The sequence below is a fragment of the Canis aureus genome, chromosome 20, assembly GCF_053574225.1.
Source record: "Canis aureus isolate CA01 chromosome 20, VMU_Caureus_v.1.0, whole genome shotgun sequence".
In the NCBI taxonomy this organism is placed as follows: Eukaryota; Metazoa; Chordata; class Mammalia; order Carnivora; family Canidae; genus Canis; species Canis aureus.
In genome coordinates this window covers 60,160,722-60,186,787 of record NC_135630.1, presented here as the reverse complement: position 1 = coordinate 60,186,787, position 26,066 = coordinate 60,160,722, and the positions used below count along the sequence as shown (strand labels likewise).

Genomic DNA, 26,066 nt, shown 5'->3' with positions numbered 1-26,066 from the left:
TAAACAGCCTCTCGCTCCTCTGAGGATCAAAACCGGGGGCTGAACGACCTCATTTTGTTTTGTTAAAAAAAAAAAAAAAAAAAAAAAAACATGATTTGTAACTGCATTTTCCAAAAGACAAAACGTGGTCCCAAATTGCCAAGGGAGTTAAACTGATATCCCTTGGCTGTTCAGATGGTCCAAAGGGCAAAAATGCAAGGCCAACTCAACTCCGATAAAAACTTAGAAAGCGACAGCCTACAGGGCTTTTCTGCTCTCTATTCCTTTTTATGGCACAGCTTGGAAAATTAAATCTTCCAAGCAACTGAAAATTACATTCCTTGCCTCTTTAGACACGAAAGGGAGGTCTCTTATGCAAAGCCAAATATTCTCTAACACTTCCACACAACAGAGTTCGGTCATACGACGAGAAATCAAGATCAAGGATAAGTTAACTGTTCGCGGGAAGCCAATCTCTCATTTAAAAAAAAAAAAAAGAAAACAGTTAAATCAACAGCCTTCATTAAAAGAGCACATAGCTGTGAAGTTCCTGCTCCGCACTCGCTTTCAAATGGGAACTGTTCTTATTCCCTGATAGCTACAGTTTTCTCTGACTCCATGTCAAATTGGCTTACTGAACTCTTGGGTTTCCCATCCAGGTACCAACCAGAAGGTAGGACTCCCTCCTTATTAGAACTGTTTATGGCCATTCTCATCACTTTGATTCCACAGTACAATGCAATCCTGCGCAGCATTCAACCTGCAAGCAACCTGGAAGTGGCCCTAGGAGAAGGCTCTATTATAAACCTTTCCCGGCAGGACCATGTGCTAATTATGGCCGTAACGGGACACAGACTTGATTAGGCAATTTTTTCCTTGAAGAGTATCATCTACTGTCATTTTCTAATCTAGAGGAAAACACTTTCTATCCCCTTATAGATACTATTTTCATTTTTATCAGCTTCTTAAGACCTAAGGACGTTGCAGTTGTCGTCAAACCATGGCTAGAAATTCATCGACAGCGACCTTTCAAACGCTTTCATCTAAATCTTCAGGTGACATCCTAGGAAAACAGCCAACAGCAATAGCTGACATTTATTGAGTTATTAGTACGTAAGAGGCCCTGCTCCAAGGGAGGAGGAGATGATCTGAAGCTAAAGACCATGCTCAATTCACACCATGACTGAATTGGCCTAAATGGGACCAGAACCCAGGTCCCCCCGCACCCCCCCCCCCGCTTCCTAAACAAAGCTGTCAACACTGCATTATTCTGCCTCGAACATCACATACCTCCTTAAGCAGCCACATTCATCCTCCATGAGACAGAGGGGGTGAAAAACTATCGCTAAAGCTAAGAGTTATTCGGGGGCGCCTGGGTGGCTCCATCAGTTGAGAATCTGCCTCTTGATTTCAGCTCAGGTCACGGTTTCAGGGTCGCGGGATTGAGCCCTGCATGGGGCTCTGCACTTGGGACTCCACTTGCCCCTCTCCCTCTGCTCCTCCTGCCACGCGTGTTCTCTCTCGCTAGCATTTTTTTTTTTCAAATTAAATAAATGAAATCTTTAAAACTAAGAGCCATTCAAATCTGTTTGAAACTTCTAAGGAATTCAGACACAAAACAGGCGGTGGGGGTAGAAAAGAGGAAAGAAAGAGACAAACACAACATCCATTTTCAAGAAGCTTTAACCGGAAGGAATGCTCATTGGTAAAACCAGTGTCTCAGTCTAATGCGCCAGGTCAAATGCGGTGGCAGGTAACTAATCTGAAAGTCAACACGAAGCCAAGGGTAGTCACAGAGCCACTGTGTTTCTCCACGGCAGAGTAAATAACGCCTCTTTATAAAATGCTCCCATTTCACAATGGAGGAAACCAAAGGACTGAGACGTTAATAGCTAAAGAAAAGATAATCAGAAAGTGTACTTTGCCTCTTAATTGCATGATCAATTAAGCACGGACTTGTCAACTGCCAGCCCCCCCACGGGGGGTGCAAGGACTCGTGAGGTTCAGCACTTCCACCGGCTTGGTGAACCACTGGGAAGTCGCACGAGCCATGGGAAACGCAGCAAGGGTGGAGAATAAAAGGGAAATGAAAGGAGGAAGGAGGGTGTGCCCTGGGGCGCCCCAACATTGGGGGCATGGAGAAAAAGGACTAACCGAGGAGGCCAGAGAAGAGGAAGCAGAGGTACAGGACCCAGGAGGTTGGTGGTGCAACAGCTCTAGGTCCCGACTCAGGGTGCGGTGCTTCCGGGGCAACAGAGACCGTTCGTTAATCCTGATCCGAGAGACGCTCCTGCCTCATCGGGGTCACACATGATCCCCAGGAGGCCTGGAATAATGGGGGATTCTAGGATCCTGAGAGAAATGCTGAGCTGCAGGGGAGAAGACCACAGGGGACAGGAGGCCGCTCATGAGGACCTCGTTTCGTTTCATTGCCAGATCCCCGGACGAAAGCGCCACCGTGTGACTCAGCTCACGGCAGAAACCGGGGACTCCTCTTGGCCAAGAGGACAGCGGACTCCCCTCCTTCCGTCACGGCGGGCAAAGTGGTAACTGATTTGAAAGGTCCCAAAGCATCACGTGTAGCATACGCTGTGCCTCCCTGTCACTTAACGTAGACCCTAAAACCAGACACCAGTTCCAACAAAAGTCATCCGGCCCCACGAGCCCTCCCCGCTGAACCTGTCCTCCCAACAAATCACCCGGTCACTAATTGTCTTCTGAGCGCTTGCTGTGGCCGAGTATTACCCTATGGGGGAGCATTCACGTCCAGGCTCCCGAAGAGTCTGTCAAACAGTCACAATGTGAGCCACGCGTGGAGTTACATTTTCCAGTAGCTGCATTAGAAAGTAAAATGAAGGGGCGGCCTGGTGGCCCAGCGGTTAGTGCCGCCTTCAGCCTGGGGGTGTGACCCCGGGGTCCCAGGATCAAGTCCCAGGTCGGGCTCCCTGCATGGAGCCTGCTTCTTCCTCTGCCTGTGTCTCTGCCTCTCTCTCTCTCTGTGTCTCATGAATAAATAAATAAAATCTTTAAAAAAAGAAGGTAAAATGAAGTGAAAATGATTTCCATAACAATATTTTAGGTATGTTGGTTTGAGTAAGGCATAGCAACCCGTAAACAGTATGTCACGGATGAGATAATATAAAAAAAGAAAAGTCGGTTTTTTAAAATCCTCAGAGTATTTTATACTTCAAACACGTTCCGATTCAGATGCTAAACTCCCATCAGATATGCTTATGTTTGGATTTCACAAAATAGACAGTTGAGAAAATACATTCTCATCCCCAAGTATTTCTTAGCGTACAGAAAAGTTTTCCGTTAACTCGGTATCCGTTTTTAATTTTAAATCAATTAAAATGAAATAAACAGTTTTCTCCCAGATACAGCAACCAGGGTTCAATGCCGCAGAGCATGAAGCAAGCGGCTCCCGCACTGGGAGGCTCGGGCCCAGGCACTCACAGCTGGAGGACGCCCGGCAGGGATCTCATTACGGTGAGGGAAGGTCTTTCTAAAGAAAGGCGTCAAGGGAGGGAATTGTTCAGAATCCCCCAAAGGTACGCGGATCAACGCAACCAGGACCATCCTGTGCTTTCTCATTCGGGGGTCGAGCTGGTTCCTCAGGTGATGACTTGGGTTAGCAATTTAAGGAGAGCAATTTAGGACTGAGTGAGAGTCTGGGATCTGGGGCCCAAGCAACCGGGTTGAAAATCCAGGCCACCAGCCACAGGACCTTGGGCGAGTAGCTTACCCTCTCCACGCCTTGGGTTCCTCAGTGGGAAAACGGGACGATGACGGCAGCACCGACACCAAATATGGGCATTTGGGGACCCAATGAGCACAAAGGGCAGCTGGCAGAGCGCAGCGCCGGGGGCCCATCCAGAGCTGCTGGCTTGCACCACCTCGCACCAGACCTGCCGTCAGAAGTCAGGGGCTGCACAGCAAAAGCCCATCACGCGCACGAGCACAGGCCACGCGCACGCCGGACAAAGACCGCAGCCAGCTCGCTGCTGAGACGCCACGCCGAGTTCATCCCACGCTGCCAGCATCCTCCATAAACAGGGTAATATACGTACAGATGGTCCTTTCGATGGGACACGCATGCCATCAAAACAGGGTTCACAGGATCAAGATAGACGCAGGCGCGAGCTGCTGCAAGAGCTCTGTCAGCCTGCCCTCTGCAGGGGGTGGGGGAGCAGGGGGGTGGGGGAGCAGGGGGCAGGGGGGCAGGGGAGGCGGGGCCAGGGAGGCAGGGGGGGTAGGGGAGCAGGGGGGCGAGAGAGGTACCGCTCACCAAACGGGCCGAGCCGAGTTCCAAGTGCAAGCACATGTGGTATTTATTAAGCTGGAGGAGTCTGGTTACATCTATTTTGAGATTTCTGTGTTGTATTTGGTTTGCCAGAAGGAAGGACAGTCCATGAAGAATTACTGACGAGCAGGTTCAGCACGTAGGGAGACGTGTGGGTGCTTCCAGGCCACGGGAGTGGGGTGGGGAGAGGGGCGGCGGGGCACAGGGCCGGAGGAAGAGGGGAGAGCGGAGCTCGGGCTCAAGCAGGGCTGGCTGGAGGGCTCCGGGGCGGCTGCAGCGGCTCAAGAGCGGCAGGTCGGGGCCTGTGCCCGCACCTGTGCCCACATCTCTGCGGCCGCCCCCCTGCCGGGGCGCCAGGCGATGACCAGGGGACGGCCCTGTGCAGGCCATCGGCTCACGGGCACCACCGGGCCGCGGGCCACGCGTGGCAGTCGAGATGCACCGAGGCTGCAGGGCACCAAGCAAGCACCGGGAACGGCCGAGGGCAACCGCCGGCCTGTGGCTCCAGCACGTTGGGGCGCAGACGCTGCTCCTTCCCGGGCCAAGGGGAGAAAGGCGGGCTTGCTGTGTGCTAGAGGGGACGGCTGGAGGAGGGGCCGCGCGAGCGGTGGGGAGGGCAGGAGCGGCACCCAGGGGCGGTGCACCCCCCTCCCCGGGCCTGATGCCCTCGGGAGGCCGCACGGCGGGGGGACGGCCCGGCGCCGTCTTTGGTGAGGCGACCTCGGCTCAACACTGCCTGAAACCCGGCACGGCCGGGCTCTCTCTGTGCCGTCGACTAGAGACCCGGGGGGGCCGAGAGGCTGAGGCAGGAGGCCGGCCGGGCAGGCCACAGGAGGCCACGCTCCCTCTGAAGCCACCTGAGTTGAGGAAGAGCCACGAGGAGAAAACAGACTCGGGCAGGGAAGCGTCCCCGGCAGCGAGGGTGCCGCCTCCGAGCCAGGGCGTGTGCGCGACCCCGGCGACCCGGGCGAGGCCGCCCAACCCGGCAGCACCCCCCGGCCGCAGCTCATCTCTCTGAGGAGCGGACGGGCGTCCCCCGGGTGGGAAGCGCTTCCACCCCGCGGGGCAGGATTCGGCCTCGGGGCCTCCTCCACGCCGCTCGTGCAACGCCTCGCACGCTCAGGCCTACACGGACCCAACGTCATCCTCTGGGGGCGAGCACAGGCCGCTGGAAGTCGTGACGCTCGCCAAGCACCGCCCGGAGACACCTTCCGGACAGCGCGGCCTGCTCCCTGGGCCCGGACAACGGGGCTGGCGGCCGGCTCCCACGGACGGCCCCGGGCCTCCCGCAGACGATGCAACTGGAAGACGAAGGCGGCTACGGCTGGAAGGAGGGAGCAGGCCCCAGCCGACCTCGCGTAGGGCAACACCTCCGGCCCGAGGCCCTCCCGTCCAGGCGGGGAGCCGGAGAAGGCAAAACACTCAGCTGCGCCCTGATGCCCTCCCGTCCGAACATTTGGCTCAACAGTCCTGGTTTCTCCAGAATCCCCGTTAGAGAAGGCTGGAGGGAAGGGAATCCTCTAGAAGCTGCCTTTGCACAGCAAGAACTCGAAGGTCACTAAGCAACCCCCCTCCCCGCCCCCACTACGACTCAAGGCAAATCGCACCCGGGCCTCCAGGGGTGGTGGTTGGTTCCCCGCAGCGGGTACCACCAGGGGCTCTGGGGCAAAACCGCACGGGCGGGCTCTGATCCCAGCTCCGCCCCTCGTAAGATGCGTGGCCTTGGGCAGTCGCAGGCCCCGAGTTCTTCACAGTGAGACGGGGAACGTGCGCCCCACCTCCCGAGGCTTGGCGGGCACTGCGGCCGTTCCAGGCGGGCGAGCCATTGGGGCTCTCGTTTGATTATTTAAACACCGAGATGGAAAAACCATCTTGCTCCCCGGAGTCTTGCGAACGAGAGCTGCGGCAGCACGGACGCTCTCGGACCGGGCGGGACTTCCTGCCCACGGCAACCCCTGAAGCTATAGGAGGGCAGATCCAGAAACCCCGCTCTAACACCCAGAATCCGATGCCCCCACCGGCTGGCGGCTGGCGGTCCCCGAGCTCGTGCGCCGCACCGGGGAAGAGCAGAGGCCTCCCAACAGCCGGCGCAGCGCTCCGCACAGATCACGGATCTGCTGGGCCACAAACATCCAATTGTTAATGAGATTTTTTTTTTCTAAATATCAAAAGAAACATTCTTTGTAAATCTAAGCACAAGGGCTCTATTATGAAGAGAGAAAACAAGCCACAATGTGGAGGCGGCGGGATACTCTCTATGGCCCCCTCATGTGGGGACAGAAACACGAGACCCAGGTTCAGGACGTGGCTCCACCGCGCCCATGACGGGACGTCTGAGTCTCTGGTCATTTCAGCAGCCACCTGAGGACGGCCCCGCTCCCCCAACACGCCGGCCTCCGTCTGCTCACGTAAGAACATCGACTCGAGCGTCTGAGGAAGCCACCGGGTTCCTCCTCTGTCCGTGTTCACTCCTGGCCAACTCTCATGAGTGGAGGACGTATATGCAAGCGCAGGCCCCCCCAGAGCTGCTGTACATCACAGTCGCTTGGGGAGCCTTGGACACTCTGACAGGGGGGCACCAACTCATCGGCGCACCTGGATGTGGCAGCTGAGGACAGGCCTTTTTAAAGCTGTCCTGCAGTGATGTTAGGGAACCACTGGTCGACGCCGTTCCCAGCTCAGCGATGCCCTCTCCTTTGCTCCACACCTCGATTAAGTCATGCCTGAGCTACCTTGTTAGACACACTGCCCCGTCAGACGCCCTGCTCCGTTAGAGCCCTGCCCCATTAGAATCCCTACCCCGTTAGACACCGTGCGCCGTTAGACACCCTGCCCCATTAGAGCCCTGCCCCATTAGACTTCCTACCCCGTTAGAATCCCTGCCCCGTTAGAGCCCTGCCCCATTAGAATCCCTACCCCGTTAGACACCCTGCCCCATTAGAATCCCATTTAGCACTGCCTAAGATGGTAGCCACCAGCCCCATGTGACTATTTGAATTTGAATTAATCAAACTTAAAATACAGTTCCCAGCTGTACTTGCTAGCTTTCAGGTGTCCAAAAGCCTGAAGCTAGTGGCTACCCCACCAGGCCGTGCCATGTACAGAAAGTTCTACTGGAAACAACTGCTCTAGCCCACTCTTCTCTCAATTACCCTCTGCAAGTGGATAGGAATTCATTCTGTAATTACATACCATCTTCAATTATTTGAGTATCAAAGACGTCAAACGTTGTCTCCACATCTAAATCTGTCCTACCCAATACAGTAACCCGCAGCCCCATGCAGCTCTTGGCAGCTGAAATGCGGTTAGAGTGATTGATGAACTGAATTTTTAATATTGATTTTTAATTCAAATTTAAAACCAGATGTTCGCTTCAGTTACTGGACAACTTCTAAGAATGTCTGGGACAAATTCAGTATGTGAATCTACTTTTTCAACTGTACGTTTGATAGTCTAAATAAAGATCAAGTGTTTGCAATAAAAATTTATTAAAAAAATTTTTTTTTAATTAAGTAAACCCCACCCTCAACACGAGGCTCAAACTCACAACCCCAAAATCAAGAGTCACGTGCTCTACTGTCTCAGCCAGGCAGGTGACCCTCCAATGAAAATAGAACACCAGATCTGAAGACTTAGTATTTTTTTTTTAAAGATTTGTTTTTATTTGAGAGGGGGAGAGTCTTAAGCAGACTCACACTGGGCAAGGAGACACAAGACTCTGAGATCAGGACCCGAGCTGAAACCAAGCGTCAGATGCTTCACTGTGCCACCCAGGCACCCCAAAGACTTAGTATTTTTAAAAGAATGTAAAGTATCTCATTAGTAAGCTCTATATTGATTACATGTGGAAATAATATTTTTGATATATTACATTTTTTATATTAATAAAAAATAAAAATCTAGGATTTTAAATATATGATTAAAAATAATTTCACCAGGGTGGTGCGGCGGGGGTGGGGGGGGTGCTGGTGGCTTAGCTGAGCTCCCAACTATTGGTTCCGGCTAAAGTTACGATCTCAGGGCTGTGAGATCCAGCCCCAAGTAGGGCTCTGCGTTCAGTGGGGTCTGCTTGGGATTCTCTCCCCTCTCTCCCTTACCCCTCTGCATGTGCATTCGTGCATGCTCTCTCTCTAAAATAAGTAAATCTTTAAAATAATAATAATAATAATTTCACTGGGGCACCCGGGTGGCTCTGTCAGTTGCGTGACCAACTCTTGGTCTCTGCTCAGGTCACGGTCTCTGGGTTGTGGGGGCTCCGTCCTCAGTGCAGAGCCCGCTTGGGATTCTTTCCCTTTCTCTCCCTCTGCACCTTCCCCTCCTCGTGTTCTCTCTCTAAATAAATAAAATCTTTAAAAAACAATACTAATAATAATTTCACCCATCTTTCTTGTCTTTTAATGCGACTACTGGGAAATTTAAATAAGCTACGTAGTTCACAATATTTCTACCGTACAGCTCTGCTCTAAATTATCAGTTCTTTGAAGGTAAAGATTATATATATATTACTCCTGTCTTACTCTCTACAGAGAGGGCCATTGTGGGCAGACAAGGTATTAAACAAATATTGACTCAATTTAATTCAATACTAAGCCAAAAAAAAATACTTTGCTTGCTCCTAAGTTTGGTTACACTGGGGTGAATTTTAACTGTGAGCTTTGCAACAAATTATAGATTTCCATCCAGAAGAAATTATGTAGGAACTTCCTTCAGCCTTTCAATTTATTTCGTCTGGTAGGACACTGTACACATAATGGCTGTTGCAAAACAAAACAAGCATTTGAATTCAAATAGTTAATTATCATTATTTTAATTTAGCTTGACATGCACAGAACAAGCTATTATTTGGTCCCACCTTGGTTCATATCGTCGCAGAACTTTACCACCAACTAAAGATAAAATGACCTCCAGGTATGCAAATGAGCTCACTGAAAAAAAAGTGTGAATGTTCACAACTTACGGAATATTTTTTTTTAACAGGCACAGAGAACTGGCCTTAAATTGAATCAAAGGCTCATTATTAAAGTGCCTACTAGCACACTTCATCTTTTAATAGTTCTTTCACAAAAGATGGCAACATTTTTTTTTTTTTTTAAACACCTATATTTTGTTTGGTGACTAGGAAACCAGATGGAAACTTTGGTGATTTCCAATTCAAGTGTTATCACCTCTGTGACGGCTTTTAGCTCATAGAAACATGTGTTACTTTCAGTACTTCCTCTTCTGGCCCAGGGCAAATCCTTTTAATTATTTACAATAGATAGGAACCTCTTATAGGAGCTCCAAAATAGCTAGTTACTTAAGGCTCTTCTTTTAATTAAAATTGTTGTCTTCTGTTTCTGCCATAAAGTTGACAGAAAAATCAATAAAAAGTAGAAAACACTTTGCTTAATTAGCCTCATAAGCAGTTTCACTTAATGCAGTGAGATCCCTCAAAAGGGAAAAGGACAATTTCATAAAAATAAATCTAATCATTTGGACCTAAACCCTCCTAGAGGGTCTAGGAAATCATGTAAAATAACAAAGACTCCATTCCAATCTTAACAACAGCAGAAATCAGAATCATGGCGTATTCATGAAAGGCCTCATTCCAAAAATGCTTGGTTCAGTGGGAATTCAGAGTTTTGGGTATTCTTTGCATTCCAATGACCAAGAAGAACTTGTTATCGGAAGGCGCTGAGGGCACAGAGTTCGCTCCGCATACCCCCAACAATTAGCCATCTTTCCCGCTTTCAAATCTTTTCCATGACCAAATTCCTGCTTTTGATAGTTCACGTCAGGTCCCCGCAACGCAGAAAAGTCCAATGAAAAAGTAAACCTGAAGGCAGGGCGATTTTGCCGACCTGATTTTGCCTCCGCTCACTGTCCGCCTCAGCCGTTTCTGCTCAGCACACCGACCGGCTCCTCGTCTGCCCTGAACTTCGACAACACTGGCTCCGAGAAGAGCGGCACAGCTTGACGGCCCGAACGATCTGGTTCACACTTCCCACAGGACACCCTCCTCCTGGATGAGCACGCACCTGCAGGCTGGCGTGCATTTCTCAAAGCCATCATCATCTCCCGGACAAGGACAGCACGCGGTCCGTCACCAGGAGAGGAGAGCTCACGCGCTGCCGTCTCCGGGAGCGTCCAGCTCACGGTGCCTGGCGGCTGCTGCTTCCGCATCGCCCACTGAGTCTGCTAAAAAGCCAAACTCCTGGGCCCCGTCCCAGGCCATTCAATGCATCTCTCGGAGGGTGAATCCAGGACTCTGCTTTTAAGCACCTCAGGATGGCTGGTCCAGAGGGAAAGATCAAGTGTATTCACAAAGGACTTAATAGCACTTGCTAATTATGATCAGATGGGGAGTAGAGAGGGCCAGTGTCACAGGTTTCATAGGAAGGGTGAGCAGAAGTAAGGGCGGGGAGCATCTGAGTCTCGCAGAAACAAGTCAGGCAACGGCATGGCGTCGGGAACGTGCAGAGCTGCACGGAGACCCAGGGCGAAGGCAGGTAAACACATCCAACCAGAACGCACGGCTCTCGTGCAAGACCAGGATGAGAAGGGGGGCTGCGGACCGTCCTGTGGGGGGCCTGAGGGCCTCGCCAAGGAGTACTTGTGGGTCAAAGAATGACAAATCAAAGACCCCCAGCTAGCAATCATGGCAGTGGTGTCAACATTGGAAAGACAATCTAGAGGCCTCTTTATCTGGGTCAGAGAACCGAAGACACGGCAGCCAGAGCCCATTTCTCCTTTTCCGGCACACAAACGTGTCCGCAACCTTATCGCCAGAAGCTGGGACTATGTTAGCGTGCACGGCAAAGGGGTTTCACGGAGGTGGTGATTAAGGACCTGAGACGGAGATTATCTGGGGGGGGGACCCAACCTTGCAAGGCCATGGCCAGAAAACCAGAGAGACAACTGTGTAGGAAGGACATGGACAGACATTATTTGGTTTAAACACGGAGGAGGGATGGGGCGGTGAGCCAAGGAACATGGGCCACAGGAAAAGAAAGAAATCAGTTCTTCCCTGGAGCCTCCAGAAGAAACGCAGGCCTGCCAATACCTTGACTTGAGCCCGGTGGGTGAGCCTCATCACACTTCTGACCTACAGAACTGGGGAGATCGTAGATCGGTGTTGTCCTAAGCCACGAAATTTGTGGCAGTTTGTTAGGGGAACAATAGAAACCTGGTCCGTCTTCTGCTCTTGTCTCCCTCACCAAGGCCTCCTCCCCTAGACATGCTCCCCGACCTGCCTCCACTCATCACCACAAGGGTTCTGAGAGGTCCCTCGAGCCGCACACAGGCCCAACGCCGTACGTCACCCGCTTCAGAGCCGTAGAGCCGAGGTGTGAGGAAGGGGCGGTCAGGCACCGGGAGGGCCGGTGCACCTCCATCCACGTCATCTCCACCGACGTCCCCCCGCCGGAGTCACTTCATCTCCAAAAACAATGCAAAATCTTGGAGCCAATCCAGATACTACAACCATGGTTATGGCTTAAAAGCATCAGTTTATGTCTGTCACACGTCCCACGTTAAGCGTCGTGACGAGCCGAGCTCTGGTCACCTTTGTTTTCCTGGCTCCTAGCCCGGTGCCTGACCTACAGTAGGTCCCCGATAAACAAATGAGCAGACAAGTCGATCTCTCAGAGCTTCCTTCTCAACCCTAGCCCAGCCCTGATCCCACGCTGGCCCACCCCCGTCCTAATTCTGAGACGTACTAGACACTCGGTGTTTTTATCCGACTTCCCTTAACAGCCACGTCCATTCTCCCGGCGCCGGCGGCAAGCGCACAGCGTCACTCGAAAGCATCCTCCCACTGAGGCTCCCACCAAACAGCAAATGCTTGCAAAATACGCCACTTCTGTCAATTCTCTGGTTCTAAAAGGCTCCTCAAAAAATAAATAAATAAATAAAAGGCTCCTCAAACCCCCCTTCTCACGCGGACTTAACGTTTTACTTTACGTTAAAACCCATTCACCAAGACGAACGCACCCTGCAACACTCGGAACTTCCGGGGCATCATCAGGAGGACGAAAGGGACACGAAAGCTCAGGTGACCCCACCTCCAAGATGTCCCAGCCTCCCACCCGCTTACTAAGAGCGTCGGCCTCGTTCAAGTCAGAGCTTCCCCCGTTCCACACTTGCCGGAACCTTCCGCTGGCGCTTCACCAGCCTGCCTTTCTCATCCTGCCCGTTGACTTATCTGTTCTGTTAACACCATCTTTTCCTTAAAAGGACTTCATCTGATTTGATTCAATTTCCTTATTTGTTTGCTTTCTCTCCCCAGGGCCTCGCGCTGCGGCCCTCCAGGGGGACCCCGCTCCCACCCTTCTAAGCGCACCTTCCCGGCTGTTTCCTTCCTCCGTCTCCCGTCTCCTGGCCCGGGGTCCTGTCCTGTCCCCCCGCCCCGCCCCGGCCCCGGCCTCCACACAGGACGACACCCTGTCGGGTCCAGGTCCTCCAAGGCAGCTTCTCTGCCCTGCTACGGACCCCGGACCCCATGCAAATCCTGGGGACCGTCTCCATCACACCTCTGCTTGGAGAAAGGTACCGGGCAGGGCCCCACGGCGCCCACCCTGAGGTGCCGCTGCCTCCGTCTTGGGAGAAACGGCTCCAAGCCTCCAGCGGGGAATGCTTGGTGGGGGCTGGGGTACTCGCCCCCCCTTCCCCCTTCTGGGGCCCCTTTCCTAATACAATGGTGTTAACAGCCATCCTAGGTCCCTTCCTCATGCATGTTGATTTTTAAGATCTTATTTATTTATGCCTGAGAGACACACAGAGAGGGACACAGGGAGAAGCAGGCTCCCTGCGGGGACCCAGATGCGGGACTCAATCCCGGGACCCCAGGGTCATGCCCTGAGCCCAAGGCAGGCACTACCCCGAGCCACCCTGTACCCCATGCATGTTCATTAAAGTTCCAATCGTTCGGGGCCCTTGGAGACGGGGAGTGGAGCCTAAGGGGGAGCTCCCGGGGCCCTAAGGGCCGCCGCCCCCACAGCAGGCCAGCCAGCGTGGAGCCCTCGGGACGGACTGATGGACCGACGCTGCAGGCACCACAGCCTTGGGCTCAGAGGGCTCGGGCGGCACCCGGAGTCAGAACCACGGATTTCTCTGTGCCTCTTGCGCTCCACTTGTCACCTGCGATCCCACAGGATTCTAACACTTCTCAAGTGAAATGTCACACCCGCCCAAAGATGGGTATTTTCAGCTCGAGGTGCGAGGATTCTCACCTACGGCGTCTCCAAGAACTACTGATAAGTCTTACAGGCTCATATTTAATACAAGGCCAAAAAAAAAAAAAAAGGATTAACGAAGAACGGAAAATGGGGTCTGTACCAGCCCATCGCACGGCCCGGTCCCGCTGCAGAGAGAAGCTCCATCCTAATATGAACTTGCTCGTTCCCTGCCAGAGAGTAACCCAGCCTGGTTTCTCAAGTACTCTTTGCTTGCGTTACCCTCATTTTGCTTGTTTTTGCAACCACCCTCTTGGCTTCCCGCGAGCACATCTGGGGCACGTGTGCTTTCCACCAGGCTCCAGTGCCCGTGCTTTTGTTGCAGAGTCTCTCTCCTCTCTCTGCTCCAGGGCCTGTGCTCTAAACCAACCAGCAGCCCCCGCAGAACTCAGATCCCCCCCACCCCCCAGCCACCCGACCAACCTCTATGGAAGCTGCTAAACCGGAAGTAAACCAGCAGCTGACTTGTAAGTCCTCTTGTTTGTTCCTCTAACAAAGAGGCTCAGAAGCAGCCGGACAGCCGGCGGCCAGCAGGGCAGGGCCAGCCCGACCAGCCTCCCGCAGGCCCAGCTGGGGCCTTCCTCGGAGGCCAGGGCCCTCCTCCCCCCCGGGCCCATGGGGTCAGGAGGCTCCCTGGACATGGGCACCTGGGGGCATCCAAGGGCGGAGGGCTCCTCACTGGGGCATCTGCACACCACCACACAGGGTCAGCAGGGCCCAGATCTGGATGTGAGCACCTGGGAGCACATGGGGGGCACCTAGGGGTACCTGGGGGCACCTGGGGGCAGAGGGCTCCTCACTGGGGGGTCTGTGCACCACCACACAGGGTCAGCAGGACCCAGATCCGCTCCTGACCTTTCACGCTGCCCTATTCTCTCTCTGATCCTGCAGCACACAGAGCCTCAACTCTGGTTTATACTGGGACTGAGAAGCGGCCGAGTCCCTGAGCCTGCTGCCTCCAGGGTGACATTCGCCACTAACTGCACCCCACCCGGGGCAGCCACCCCAAGGCCTGCACAGAGATGCAGAGCAGCCCAGGCCAGGCCGTCCTCTGCAGCTGCAACAGACACTTGGTGACTTTCCCCACATAAGGACAGGGCCCCTCCCCTGCGAGAGAGAGAGAGAGAGACAGAGACAGAGACAGAGACAGAGATAGAGATAGAGAGGGAGGGAGGAGGGAGGAGGAGGGGGAGAGAACACAGTCTGAAGCACCCACGTGGGAACCATCTGAGCCGGCACATTTGTACCATCACAAAAGTGTTTTCTAAAAGACTGTTTTTTTTTTTTTTTTTTGCACAAATTCCTACCAACCCACGTTGATTTGCCTTTGTAAAGAGGTTTCTGGCAGCGGTGGCAGCTAGGGGTTTGCTGCCCCAGAACAAGGCTGCAGCCCTGAGCACCCCCAGCGAGGGAGGCTCCGGGAGGAGAGGTCCAGACAAGCCCACAAATGTGACCCGAGGCAGGAGGCGGGACGGCTAGGCCCCTGCCCGGGGGACGGCGCTGCTCCGGGCGCTCAGGAGGCCGTGCTGCCGCCGAAATCCCATCGCAGAGGCTCTGGCCAGAAGCGACCCCCGGTGCCCCAGGACGCGGCAGGACAGCTGGGGACACTTCCACCGCGGGCCGGCGGGTGCAGGGCCCACCCAGCAGGGACCCTGGCACACGCGGCTTCAGGCCGAGGTCAGGCACCCGCAGGCCACAGCCTCTGGGCTGGGGCAGCCCCTGGTGCCTCGGCTTCCCCCCACTCTGTGGCCCCATCCCTCTGCCCCCACCCCCTTCCCGGAACAATAGAAAAACAATGCCACAAAGTAAAAATTAGCACCTCCAGCAGAATGCAGAGAAGACGCGCACTTTAGCAGTTATCTGATCCCACGGCCCTTAAACTTTTCTTTTTTTAATCCTGGAACATTTTGTTCAACAGAATCTTACTCTGTTAAAAGGCAAAACGAAGGCGGAGCTGTCCTAACCACGGCGGGGGGAGGCCAGAGGCCCAGCGCCGCCCAGCAACACCTCCGAACCCACCACCCCAGGAACGACACACGGAGCAGCGACCCGGCCTCACCATCCTGTTCCGGCTGCATTGTGTCCTTCGAGAGGACAGCACCCAGTGCCTTTGAAGGACAGGGTGCAGAGGCAGGCGGCGGGTTAGGAGGTTTTGCAAGAACTCAGGCAAGAGACGCTGGAATTATAAAGGTTTGTTTTTAAAGATTTTGAGAGCGAGCGAGCGAGCACAGAGGGGGCGGGAGGAGCAGGCTCGCCCCAAGCACAGAGCCTGAGCCTGACCTGGGGCTCGATCCCACTGGGATCACAACCCGAGTGGAAGGCGGATGCTGAACCTATTGAGCCACCCGGGGCCCCAGGAGATGCTGAAGTTAGGCAGAGGGGAGGACACAGAGGCCAGCAGAGGGGAAAGGGGCCAAACTCACCCAAAAGATGGGCCTGGGAGGGGGCAGGGGCAGGGGAAGCCGAGCTGACCGGACTGTGCTTTCGGCCCCTAACCATAGGGATGCTGATATGCGTGGGGTGGACTGTGTTACAGACCAGAGAGACGAACCAATCGCCCTTGCTATCTTTTTTTTAAACAGAAAAGTTTTGGGAGATTTTTGAATAATCAATCTAGTTAAAGGCAGAAAGAATATTTTTGTCCTAAAAAAAAAAAAAAAAGAATATTTTTGTCCTTAAATATAACACAGAAAGTCACCCAGTCCCTAGCCGTGCTTACCACACCGTACGGCACTGCTCGACACTATTACAGAAGAACCCAGGCGGACCGTGGGGTCCGTGCTAGGACTCAAGGGACCGTGTCCCGTTGGCGGCTTCCTCTGGCGTCTAGTCTCTCTTACTAACGTAAAGCAGGGGAAATTTGTGATGTGACCTCAGGTTCTGATTAATACAGGTTTCACGTGTTCGGTCTTCTGAGACGTGTGGCGTTTCCTGTAGCGCGTTCGTCTAATTGCTTTGACGGTGCAAATATTAAAACTGGTTTTTATTCCCTGGACACGCAGTGACCGAAACTCATCAGAGACTTTTCAAAGAATTAAATTATTTCTGGGGCGCCTGGGTGGCTCAGTGGGTTAAGCGCCTGCCTTCAGCTCAGGCCACAACCTCAAGGTCCTGGGATCGAGGCCTGGGTAGGGCTCCCTGCCCAGCCGGGAGTCGGCATCTCCGTCTGCCCCTCCTGCCTCCTCCCCTTCCTCCTCCCCATGCTCATGCTTGCCCATGCGCGTGCTCGCTTGCTCTCTCAAATAAATAAGAATTAAATCATTTCTGTGTGGGTTCAGCTAGAGACCCTAAAATTGGAGAAAAGAGGAAAGAAGTGGGTACATCTGGAACGGGATAAGACTCGTCCTTGAAATCTGTTTGAATAAGCTGAAGTTTATATGGGGTGGAATATATAAAGACAGTGATAATTCATTAGACCACTCTGGGAACACATAGGAATTTTATGTGGTCAAACATGTGACCACATTAATGCTTTTAGCAAATAATTCTGACACTGTACTAGAGAAGCTTCTTCTAAAAGCAAATTTCATTTTAAAAGCCTCTGGATTTTTTTAATGGTTGTCTATTTTAAAAAGCCACAACTCTTACATATATCCATTTGCACTACATTACTAAGCAGTGGAAACAAGATCTAAGTCGGAGCGTTTTCAGCCTGTACCAACACGGAGTTCCTCTCAAAGGGGGTGGATCCACAATGGAAGGCTTTCTCTCCTCTCTAGAAGCTAACAACAGGTAATCCTAAATGCCTGAAAGATGCATTTACTGTTATTTAAAAAAAGAAAAAAAAGGTGATTGGTCCCTCCGTATAGGGGTGAAAGCACCAAAGTCCTGCCATAAAATCACAAGAGAGGAGGAGTCAAGAAAAAATTGAGAAATAGCTGGGTGGCTCAGCGGTGTGGCCCAGGGTGTGACCCCAGGGTCCTGGGATCGAGTTCCGCGTCGGGCTCCCTGCATGGAGCCTGCTTCTCCCTCAGCCTGGGTCTCTGCCTCTCTCTGTGTCTCTCATGAATAAATAAATAAAATTCTTTAAAAAATTTTTTGAAAAATATTACACTATTAATTAATTTTGCAGGAATCCATCAGATGGTAGGAAAATCCTGTCAAAGGATCTTACATCCCAAGACCTATGAGTGGAGTCAAAAAGGAAAAAAAGTAGTCCCTGAATATAAATACAGATTCAGCTTGAAGGTCACACACCTAAGGGGCCTCGTGCAATAAATATCCAAGGGAAAAATTCAAGAGAGAAGACAGAAAGACAAAAGATGGGAAGAAAGCAAAAGGGAGGAAAGAAGTGTTCTTGAAACAGCCATTCTCTAGTCCTTTCCGGCAACGAGGGCGCACAAAGGTATTTACAGAGAGAGAAGCGCGGCGCGCGTGCCCCCCTGGTGCCGGGCGGGGGGGGGGGGGGGGGGGGGCTCGGGGTTGCCCCAGTGCTGAGCACCAGCCTACCCAGTACAGGCTTCAACATGCCTTCGTCGGGCCCGCGCCTTCCCACTTCTCTTTTTAAGCCAAAGTGCGAGGCTGCAAAGTACCAAACAATCCTGTATGTTAGAGACTCTTCAAGGGACAAGAGCGGAAGACAGAGAATCCAGGCACGTGGACTTTTTCAGTTCCCGGGGCAAACACACATCTTAACGCGGCACGGCCCAAGGATTTTCTTTTTTTGAAAATTTTTTTCCTAGCCCCAAGGGGTGGTCACTGACCTACTTTTATATTCACTACTAATAAAATTAAAAAAAAAAAAACTGCAAGGCTTCAAGAGAATAACAGAACCTAATGCACGGGTGTTCAACAGGTGCTTGGATGAACGCATCCGGGCTCAGAGAGCTTTCTCAAGAAGCCGTGGAGGGTTTCCTCTGACGCCGCACCAAAAATACACAGGAGCCGCCCCTAAGCGTTCCACTCCATGTGCAGCCTGTGCTTCCAAGGTCAGTCGGGGAAGGAGAATTTTACGAGGGAGCAAGCTCCTCGGTGTTATCCTTCGAGGGGCAGCCCAGGCTTGTCCTGACAATTAGCATTTCATGTCCCCCGAGGGTTCCTTTGTGTTATTTCTGTAGGAATATTACTAACATTCCACTTAAGAGCCTAAGGTACCATGTCCTTTAAACTCTCTCTCTCCTTCTCACATGTAAGGCCCAAGCAGGTAGGAACACTTGCCCAATATTTTGCACGTACTCTTAAAAGCAGCCCTATAAAAGGAGCTTAAAACCAATCCTATTCTCCAAATATTTGACATCAAGCAGTAAATACCTAAACACCAAGAACCACTGAAACAAGTACAGAACAGCCTTTTTGTCATTACTTTTTCTCAAGGGTCAGACGCTAGGTGCAAAACTCGATGCTGCCAAGTACTTATCGTGATCCACTCCCTCCCATATGCAGCCAGGTACGTCCCAGTGGATTCAATGGGTACGGGAAAAACCGGTCTGGAAACACGTCTACAACCATCACTACGACCTGCAAGCGTGGACCAGCAGCCTATCGATGGAGATGCCGCCTCCAGGAAGCCGACTCTCTGCAAAATTACAGCTAAATGATAACTATCAAAGGGGAACAGCGGGCCTTGATTATACACCGTAAATTTGAATGAAACTCACGGCTATGTAATAAACCACTTCTTTACTTTGTGTAATTCATCAAGGAAGTTTAAAATACTCAACTCCTACTATCGTCTACCTAAAAATCTGAGAGTTCCCCAAATCAAAAATAAGCTGAACGTATTCAGGACAGCCTCTAGAAGACCATAAAAGTCTTTTTTCTAAAAAGATCCTTTCTTCTCCTTCAGGGTAAATATCATCATTACCCTGGAAAACCCTCAACTCAGCCCATCCACCAGGGCTCAGCTGCCTGTGAGATCCCATGATGTGACTCATCGCCACCTTTTTTTTTTTCCTTCTCTGGACCTTCTTTTTTAAACCCCACCTTTTCTAAAACAAGGAAAACTGTGACACGCCCAAGTGAGCACGACTTGTGCTGGGGGTGTAAGAGGAGAAGAGGAGAAGTCTACACCAGGATGTAGGAAAGTCGGCACGGGGGTGCACGCCCCTATTCCAATACCACACACACACTAAGTACCTCACTTATCTGCAGATTCTTCACTAATAATGACTGATAACCCAGAGTTACGAGTCTCTCATGTTCTGTCTCCCTCCCTGGTATTTCCCACTCATTTTTTTCTCCTTTCCCCTTTATTCCCTTTCACTATTTTTTATATTCCCCAAATGAATGAGACTCCTCTGGGAAACGAACTAGGGGTGGTGGAAGGGGAGGTGGGCGGGGGGTGGGGGTGACCGGGGGACGGGCACTGAGGGGGGCGCTTGATGGGATGAGCACTGGGTGTTATGCTATATGTTGGCAAATTGAACACCAATAAAAAATAAATTTACAAAAAAAAGGTAAAATCTACACCGTTAACAAATGAACAAACAGAAAAAATATATATATAGAAAAAATAATGACTGGTAACCCATCACCTTTAAACAACGGCCGACCTTTTCATTGACCTTAGATCATCCTTTGGATGAAAATCTTTGTTTAACCGAATTTCCTAGAGCAAAACCACCAAACCGCTCTTCAATTTCAGCTTCAACTATTCACCGGTACTTCGTAGAGATGCTCTATGCAGATTCTCAAGGAGGATGCTTCTCTAAATTATGTAAGATTCCAAACAATCACAGAAGCAGAGAGAATAACACACCGCACCTGCAGGGACCTTCCGGGATCACGGGGATTTTGCGATCCCGCATAGAAGTTTAAAGAGAACCTCAGCGAGCACGTGGTTCCACCCGTAAATACTTCGACACGTGTTCTGAGAAGGACCACGCTACCACCGAGATGATGCTGTAGCATTCGAGAAACCTTTTCTTCTCTAAATCAGATAGCCTGAGTATTTAAAATAAAAAAAAAAAAAGAGTTTATTATTTGCTTAAAATAAAAAGTCACTGGTTCAAACAAGACCTAGGGACAGTCCATCAGAGCCCAGCCCAGCCAGCCAGTGTGGATACAGACACCGTTCATTATAACGCCAAGTATGAACCTGGCAAAAAAAAAAAAAAAAAAAAAGACTCACACTCTACATACACCACACACATGGCCTTATTTCTTATAAGGTCAGAGAACAAATTATTAAAGTCTGAATGAAAACCAAAGTCAGCTGGAGGCTGGAATTTTCCTGGAAGGCCATGGTTTCAGCTACTGTTGCTGTTCAGCAAGTATCATGAGTCGGGGCTCAAGGTGAACTGTGATGATTTGGGAAAAGGACCCAGTGTGGGTTTGTGGGGGACGAGGACTAGGCGGCTTGTCAACTAGCCGACCAGAGGCTCTGACCATGGGCTGGTGGCATTTCATTTCATTTCATTTAATCAGCATGAAAATCAAGCACTAGCAACCAGTCTACGCCGGTGGTTTTCAGAGCGGGTCTTCCCCAGACCAGCAGCACCACTGGGAACTTGTGAGGAGACGCAGACTTTCGAGCCCTAACCCTGACCTACGGAATCAAACCTCGGGGGTCGGGCCCGGGAACCTACGCTTCAGCAGGCCGTCCCGGTGATTCTGCTGCACGCCAAGGTTTCAGAACCGCTGCTCTAACACGGTGCTGTTCAAGTTCAAAGTAGTTAAAGAACAATTCAGTTAGCGAGTGAGTAGCTGCCCCGCGGGTCGTGCAGACGACGACTGTCTCCACCGTCACGGAAAGCCCCACTGGGCAGCAGGCGTCAGGAGCACTTAAACCAAACTTTAATTTACAGCCCGTAGAAGACCAGGCTTCTCTAGTCCTGGGGTCCCGGTTCTGCACGGATCTCAAAGCCCGTAGCCTCCGGGGGTCTGGTCTGCGACTTGAGCCCAGAGTGGGAAATCCGAGAACTGGGGGAAAGGCACGAGGACTGTTCTCCAACGTGGCCACGCAAGCCACGTCTGGGTCCACAGATAAGGGTCGGGACCACAGGCCGCCGCGGAAGCGACCGTGCTCACCAGGGACTTCGTGCACCGGACCAGAGCACGTGAAGCTCCTGTCTCCTTAGGGCGGTGAGTATCTGACGCAGTAGGACCAAAGGTGCCAGCAGAGGTTGGCTCTTCGACAGCTGGGCGATGGGGATCCAGGGCGACTCCCGGGCAGCTCCTCCAGCCTCGGAGGACTGAGACCCCGCCGGCCGCCCAGGCAGGAGCAGAGCTGGCAACGCCTCAAGGTGAGCGCACGGCGGCCTCATCCATACCCTCCCGCAGGGCAGTGGAGCGGAGCACACCGGGCTGCCCCCACGCTTGCTGAACGTTCAATGGACTATCATATTTTTTTATTTATTATTTTAGACAAAGAGCACAAGTGGGAAAGGCAGCAGGAGAGGGAATCCTGAGCAGACACCACACTGAGCACAGAGCCCTACATGGGGCTCGATCTCACGACCCTGAGGTCACGACCTCAGCCAACATCAAGAGCCAGACCCTAAAAAAAAAAAAAAAAGAAAAAGAAAAAGAGCCGGACCCTTAGCCAACAAGGCCGCCCAGGCACCCCTGCCGATCTCAATACGATCCCTGCACTGGCCTCGGGGAGTCGACTGGCAACGCTGCTAGGACGGCACAGGGCCCCGGATCTGCACCGAACCGAAGCTAAACTAGGAGGCCAGGGGAGGGTCTTCGGAGCTTACGATTCCCCGTCAGCGCCCCCCGCTCACTCACCTCCTCAGTCTTTTCCATAATAGCTCATCTCTCTGAGGAATAGGTTTTGACGGTTCCTAAGGAAAGCCCCCGTGTGGCCCCTAGACGAGGGACCCTGAACCCACAGCATCACTCGGTCTAAATAAAGTTGGCAAAAAAATAAATAAATAAATAAAATAAAGTTGGCTGCTCTGGGCCACGTGGACGGGCACAGGGACCACCCGTGCGGGGGCTGCTACCCTCTGTCCCTCCCAGCCCAGGGGGTCACAGGCATTGCCCCCTCCCTTCTAACCCTTCCACGGTTCTTTGAATCTTCTGGTACATTAACCGCGCTCAAGCCTCTTCCATCGTGTAACAACACATCTCCCAAACCTCATGCCACCTGCTTCCCCCTGCTCACCAACGGCCGCCTCTCCCTCCATAACCCGTTTCCTGGCACGTACTGTGTGAACAGCCTGTCCCGATCCTCCCAACCCCGCTGGTGTCTGGCCTGAATCTCTTCCAAGTCGCTGAAAATCCCAGGCCGGAGCTGACGTTTCAGAGCCTGGCCCTGACAGGTGCAGTGACCTCCGAACCCACCTCAGGTTGTGCAGCCACACGGGACCTGCTCAGGGCCCCACTCCCCTGCCACACCAGCAGCCCTCAGCACTAGTCCTGCTCCTCTGCTCCCTCCTAAAGGATGTGCTTGTGTCTTGGCCCCCAGGACAGAAAGCAGGACGCACTCCTGGCACTTTGTCGCCTCTCTGGCTGCCCCGCATCTTCTCTCATTACCTGTGACCCTTAGGCCTCTGTCCCAGGCTCTCCGCGCTCCCTCTCCGACCTGATTTCATCTCTTCTCAGGGGTCAACTCTTGCTGATTCTTTAAGTTGTAGCAGCAGCCTCGCCTCGCTCACCTCGGAGCTTAAAGCCAGTGTCCCAATAACTGAATGCGAGGTCCCAAAGGCATGCCGTCCCGTCATCCTGCCCCTTGACCCCTCACAAAATCCTGACCACTGCGTGGGCTCTATTTCAGTGAATGGCACCACCTTGCATCCAGTTGCCACGTGAGAAACCTGGGCTTCACCCTTTCATTCGTTGTATCTAACCAATCCCTCTTAAGTGTCCCTTGATAGACCGACCTCTCTTCATCACTTTGTCAGTATTTCTACCAGAAACAACGATACAGCGCCCAAACTGTTCTCCCCGTCTCCGCTCCCGCCCAACCCCTCACCATTCCCCATCCCCTTCCGCTGCAATCTGAGTGATCTCCCTAAATGAGAGATTCTGGAAGTGCGGTCCTCAGGCCACGGCCAGCAGCAGCAGCACCTGGAACCTGGGTAGGAATGCAAAGTCTCAGGCTCCCCCCCGGGACCTACGTATGTGGAACCGTGGGAGCGGAGCCAGCAACCCGTGTGTTTTAAGAAACCCTCCAAGTCACTGTCCTGCACGATAGTGTTTGAGAACCACTGCTTTAAAATATAAGTCCAGGCAGCCTGGGTGGCTCAGCGGTTCAGCGCCGCCCGCAGCCCAGGGCCTGATCCTGGAGTCCCGGGATCAAGTCCTGCGTCGGGCTCCCTGCACGGAGCCAGCTTCTCCCTCCTCCTGTGTCTCTGCCTCTCTCTCTCTCTCTGCATCTCTATGAATAAATAAAATCTTTAAAAATATAAATATAAGTCCACAGCAGTTTGTCATTGTTCCCACCGTAAAGGTCAGCCTCTTCCATACAACTTATCATAGAAACAGTGGCCCTAAAATGAGAGTTACAGGGTGATGGGATGAAACAGACACATGAACAGACGACGGTCAGCCTTACGGCAGGGGAATGAAAGAGGTGTCTCTGGCAAGCGGAATAGCCCAGGGAAAGGACTAAAGGGAGAAATACATCACCCTGAGGACTGAGTGTGCGGAGCGTCACGGATGGGGCTGAAGGTAAGCTGTCCAAAACCGTGGTGGCCCACGGTACCTCCTTCCCTTCCTTTCTCAGGTGTCGAAATTTGATGTGTTCCTCATCCAGCCACCCCATCCCCCTTTCACCAGCCGAAAAAGCTTCCACGACTCAGATTTCACATACAGAACTCCCTAACCACCATTTTCTGTTAAAAAAAAAAAAAAAAAAAAAAAAAAAACCCACAACCAAAAGCAGAAACAAAAACAAACCTAAGTAGGAAGAGCTTACACCTCAGCGTCTGCTCCCACAAACCATACGCGCGCTTCAGACTGGCCTTTCAGGTCCTCCCCGAGCACTCCCTTCCCGTCACGTTCTAGGTCTCCTTTAACCCTCCTGCTCCTTCAAGTCCCTCACCTTTTAGGAAACTTGGTGCAGCTGTGTCCCCAGCATCAGGCTCGCCTCATCACTTCAGAGGTCCTCAGTATTGAGAGGTCGTACACGCTTGTGGAAGTGCACCCAGCACTTGCCACCTCACGAAACTCAAAAATACTTAAAAAAGACACAGGTATCATCAGATCATTTAGCTCCCTCAAGGGCAAAACTGTTTTCCCTAAGTCCTCATCTTCAACACAAGCAACGTCCAAGCAGATGCCAAAATGGAGCGAGCAAGGCAGCCCAGGAGCGTCTCCGTCTGCAACAGGCCTGGACGATGCGCGCGCTCGCCGGCGGCACCACGACCGGTGAACACACAGACAGCAGCAAGCCCGCCTTCCACCCAGGCTCCCCCTCCTCCCGGGGCCCCCACGTTCCGCTCGGCCTTCTTCGCCTGGAAAGGAGCCAGCGTGATTTAACAAGTCTCAACCCCTCGTTTCCAACGCATTCAATCTGGTCACCCTCGTTTCCACCCCTGTGACGTAGAAAAGACCCAAAGGAGCGCTACACCCAGAGTCCTTTGCCTGCAGAACTCCACCCCATCCTCGTCTTCCTCAAAACCCGATTCAGGTCTCTTCCTGAATTGCCGTTCTAATTGCCTGAACAAACATCATCGGTTGGCTTTCCTTCTCCGAGAATTCGTTCTTGGTCAAGGGTAGGTTCAATAAAATGACAGCAAAGGTCAATTCCAACTTAAAGCTTTATTACCTACGATCACGTCGAGCGCTACGCATATATCAGTCCATAAACGTCGACGACAGAGACTCCAGAAATCGCACTTCCAAAAAGAGTCATGAAGAAGAAGGATCCTGCTTTCCCTGTTATCTCCCTCTTGGTTTTTTTCTTTTAAAGATTTTATTTATTTATTTATTTATTTATTTATCCATCCATCCATCCATGAGAGACTCAGAGAGAGGCAGAGACCCAGGCAGAGGGAAAAGCAGGCTCCCTGCAGGGACCCCGATGTGGGACTCGATCCCAGGACCCTGGGGTCACGCCCTGGGTCGCAGGCAGGTGCTGAACCACTGAGCCCCCCCCCCCCCCAGGCGTCCCGTGTCTCCCTCTTCGAAAGAGGCCAGGTACCCGCGGTGTTTGATTCCCACCATTTTGCGGAGGTTCACGTTGCATCCACATCCTGCATAAAACGAGCTGTACTTCAGATGTAAGTAAATAAGAATTCAGTGACCTTTCCATAACAGCGCCCTACTATTCCCCTAAAGGTGGTCTCCCATTTGGGGGGTGGGGGCTACAGAGAAGGCTTCACCTTCAAAGGAAAAGAACGAGAGCACATCTGGCTTCTCCATCCAGAATCTCCCATGAGGACTTAGAGCCCGAACACGCCTTCTCCGCTTGGCTCCAAGGGCAACAACCTTACTCTTTTTCGTTTGTTTTTTAACCACAAAGTTAATCACTGTTGTGAACTGCAGATACACATCAAGGAGGGTTTCCGAATCGAAGTGATGTCACGGCATTGAACTGTGTGAAGGCGGTTTCAACTTCGTGTTCCAAGAAAACACTGTTTTTATTCTAAAAAAAAAAAAAAAAAAAGAAGTCCTGACCCCAAACACAGTCACAGCGATTCCCTTGTCCTTATCAGTATATCAGTATCATGTGTGTCAAGCAG

At 52.1% G+C, this 26,066-nt stretch overlaps 1 protein-coding gene and 1 long non-coding RNA gene across 15 annotated transcripts in view; one reads left to right on the top strand and one right to left on the bottom strand.

Moving 5' to 3' along the window:
• The window catches only part of FMNL2 (formin like 2), a 262,254-nt gene that overhangs the window by 157,027 nt on the left and 79,161 nt on the right, over nt 1–26,066 (bottom strand). The gene's annotated exons all lie outside the window — the stretch shown is intronic.
• Nucleotides 15,359–19,130, top strand: LOC144292003 (uncharacterized). 3 transcript variants are annotated; one of them, XR_013359548.1, is made up of 5 exons: nt 15,359–15,684; nt 17,111–17,226; nt 17,567–17,839; nt 18,290–18,422; nt 18,877–19,130. It is a non-coding gene; the product is annotated as an uncharacterized LOC144292003 (long non-coding RNA). The 3 variants fall into 3 exon arrangements; XR_013359550.1 differs by having other exon boundaries at nt 15,360–15,684; nt 17,114–17,226; XR_013359549.1 differs by lacking the exon at nt 17,111–17,226 and having other exon boundaries at nt 15,377–15,684.